Source organism: Arachis hypogaea, chromosome 16 (assembly GCF_003086295.3).
Source record: "Arachis hypogaea cultivar Tifrunner chromosome 16, arahy.Tifrunner.gnm2.J5K5, whole genome shotgun sequence".
Lineage (NCBI taxonomy): Eukaryota > Viridiplantae > Streptophyta > Magnoliopsida > Fabales > Fabaceae > Arachis > Arachis hypogaea.
Genome location: NC_092051.1, coordinates 3,610,017 through 3,613,811, shown reverse-complemented (window position 1 = coordinate 3,613,811; position 3,795 = coordinate 3,610,017). Strand labels below are relative to the sequence as shown.

At 33.3% G+C, this 3,795-nt stretch overlaps 1 non-coding gene across 1 annotated transcript; it reads left to right on the top strand.

Moving 5' to 3' along the window:
- The first annotated feature begins 1,998 nt into the window (after positions 1–1,998).
- Positions 1,999–2,106, top strand: LOC112761767 (small nucleolar RNA R71). Its single transcript, XR_003182145.1, has one exon. It is a non-coding gene; the product is annotated as a small nucleolar RNA R71 (small nucleolar RNA).
- The last annotated feature ends 1,689 nt before the right edge of the window (positions 2,107–3,795 follow it).

Genomic DNA, 3,795 nt, shown 5'->3' with positions numbered 1-3,795 from the left:
TGAAGAAGGGCAAGTAATTAAGTTGGGAATAATATGTGGAGAAGATAGTTAAGGTTTCAGAGTTATCTATTTTTCCGGATTAACTTTTCTTACTAACTAATTTAATTATGCAGGATTTAATTTATGACAAACTGTATGTGACTAGACCCTAATTCCTTAGACCTTCCTAGTATCCTCTAAAATTCATTAACTGCCAATTCCTTGGTCAATTAATTCCAATTAGAGGGTGATAATCAATTTCTAGTTTATATGCCACAAAAACTCTAATTATCCAAGAGGTAAAAGGATTATATGTCACGTATCCTATTAAATTCAGATAATTAAAATTTAGGAGAAATAGTTTTCAAGCTGTTGTTCCGGTAAAGAGCTTTTCCAAGTTTTACAAGAACTCAAATAGAAAGAGGGTCATACTTCCGTTCCACCCAAATTCATAAAATAAAGAGCGAAAACAATTCTTAAATTATAAATCCATACATAAATTAAAATAGTAAAAGCAATAAAATTAATCCATAGAAATAGACAGAGCTCCTAACCTTAACAGTGGAGGTTTAGTTGCTCATGGAAAAGAGAAAATAAGGATTCAGGTCCAAATGTACAGAGTTACAATCTGATGGCATCAGATCCCTTTTTATAACTAATCCTAATAAATTTAAAATCTAATATCTAAAACTAAAAATTAAAATAATATCTTTTCCTAGAATTAAAATTTGAATTTAAATTTGAATTAATTTAAATAATCAAATCTTCAATGGATGGATGGGGACCACTTGAATTGTCCATGCTGCAGCTTCTAATCTGTGTTTTCTGGGCTGGAAACTGGGTTAAAATAGCCCAGAAATTGCCCCCAGCGTTTTTCTGCATGTGACGCGTCCGCGTCGTCCACGCGTTCGCGTCATTTGTGCAGATTCCAGTCCACGCGTTCGCGTCAGGCACGCGATCGCGTCATTGTGATTTCCTCCATTCCGCGCGGTCGCGTGAGCCATGCGTCCGCGTCGGTATTCGCTGGTCATCTCCTTGGCTTCTTCTCTTTCTCTGCAGAAACTCCATCAAATTCCGCCAAATGCTACCTAAAATAAACAGTATTGTATAAAACTCAAAATAGCATCCATAGTGGCTAAAATATAATTAATTCTTAATTAAATTCAACAATTTAGATGCAAATTCACTAGGAAAAGATAGACAAGATGCTCACGCATCAGGATTCACGTCCTCTCCCTCCCTTGTAGGTTCGGCCATGATGGTTAAATCAATGGCCTTGCACTCTCTCTTTGGATTCTCTTCTGTATTGCTTGGGAGAGTACTGGAAGGAGTTTCAGTGATCTTCTTACTCAGCTGACCCACCTATGCCTCCAAATTTCTAATGGAGGACCTTGTTTCATTCATGAAACTTAAAGTGGCTTTAGATAGATCAGAGACTATATTTGCCAAGTTAGATGGATTCTGCTCAGAATTCTCTGTCTGTTGCTGAGTGGATGATGGAAAAGGCTTGCTATTGCTAAACCTGTTTCTTCCACCATTGTTAAAGCCTTGTTGAGGCTTTTGTTGATCCTTCCATGAGAAATTTGGATGATTTCTCCATGAGGGATTATAGGTGTTTACATAGGGTTCACCCATGTAATTCACCTCTGCTATTGCAGGGTTCTCAAGATCATAAGCTTCTTCTTCAGAAGATGCTTCTTTAGTACTGTTGGATGCAGATTGCAATCCATTCAGATTATGAGAAATCATATTGACTTGCTGAGTCAATATTTTGTTCTGAGCCAATATGGCATTCAGAGCATCAATTTCAAGAACTCCCTTCTTCTGAGGCGTCCCATTACTCATAGGATTCCTTTCAGAAGTGTACATGAACTGGTTATTTACAACCATGTCAATGAGTTCTAGAGCTTCTGCAGGTGTTTTCTTTAGGTGAATGGATCCACGTGCAGAATGGTCCAATGACATCTTTGATAATTCAGACAGACCATCATAAAATATATCCAGAATGGTCCATTCTGAAAGCATGTCAGAAGGACACTTTTTGGTCAGTTGCTTATATCTCTCCCAAGCTTCATAGAGGGATTCTCCTTCTTTCTGTCTGAAGGTTTGAACATCCACTCTAAGCTTACTAAGCTTTTGAGAAGGAAAGAACTTGGCTAAGAAAGCCGTGACCAGCTTATCCCAAGAGTTCAGGCTATCATTAGGTTGAGAATCCAACCATATTCTAGCTCTGTCTCTTACAGCAAACGGGAAAAGCATAAGCCTGTAGACCTCGGGATCAACCCCATTGGTCTTAACAGTATCACAGATCTGCAAGAATTCAGTTAGGAACTGAAAAGGATCTTCTGATGGAAGTCCATGAAACTTGCAGTTCTGTTGCATTAGAGAAACTAATTAAGGTTTAAGCTCAAAATTGTTTGCTCCAATGGTAGGGATTGAGATGCTTCTTCCATGTAAATTGGAATTAGGTGCAGTAAAGTCACCAAGCATCTTCCTTGCATTGTTATTATTTTCGCCAGAGAATTATGCTTTAGCTTCCCTTAGCTTCCTCTTCAGAGTCCTTTCAGGTTCAGGATCAGCTTCAACAAGAATGTTCTTATCCTTGTTCCTGCTCATATGAAAAATAAGAGAACACAAAGAAAATATGGAATCCTCTATGCCATAGTATAGAGATTCCTTATGCAAGTATAGGAAGAGAAGAATGTAAGAAGGAGAAGAGGAAAAACTCGAACACAGAGAGGAAGATGGGGTTCGAATTTTGGGTGATAGAAAAGTGTTAGTAGATGAATAATTAAATAGAAGGAGATGAGAAAGAGAAGAATTCGAAAATTTAATAAAATAAAATTTAAAATTTAAAGTTAAATTTCGAAAATTAAAATTGAAATCAAATTGAATTAAAATTAAAGCAATTAGTTAATTAAAAAGGAATTTTGAAAAAGAGGGAAGGGATTTTCGAAAATTAGAGAGAGAATTAGTTAGGTAGTTTTGAAAAAGATATGATTGAAACAAAAAGATAAGATTGATTGAAGAAGATTTTAAAATCAATTTTAAAAAGATAAGAAGTTAGAAAAAGATTTTGAAATTGATTTTGAAAAAGATATTATTGAATTTGAAAAAGATATGATCGAAAATTGTTTTGAAAAAGATTTGAAAAGGAAATTGAAAAGATTTGATTTTGAAAACTAAAGTTGATTACTTGACTAACAAGAAACTAAAAAGATATGATTCTAGAGTTTAAAGATTGAACCTTTCTTAATAGGCAAGTAACAACTTGAATTTTTTTCAATCAATCATATTAAATGTTAGTATTAATTTCGAAAATCATGAAATAAAAATAAGAAAAAGCTTTTGAAAATTATTTTTTTTTAAAAAAATTCGAAAATAATAAAAAAATAAAAAAGATTTGATTTTTGAAAAAGTTTTGAAAAGATAGAATTTTTAAATTGAAAATTTGATTTAACTCATAAGAATCAATTAAATTTAAAAACTTTTTGACTAAATCAAATCAAATTTTCGAAAATTATGAGATAAAAAGGGAAATATATTTTTTTGATTTTTGAATTTTTAATGATGAGAGAGAAAAACATCAAAAATGACACATAACATAAAAATTATGAATCAAAACACACAATGCATGCAAAAACACTATGAATGTTAAGATGAACACCAAGAACACTTTGAATGTCAATATGAACATCAAGAACATGTTTTTGAAAATTTTTTAAGAAAAGAACAACATGCAAGACACCAAACTTAAAATTTTCAATGCTTAGACACTAACAAATTGAAAATGCATATGAAAAACAAGAAAAGGCA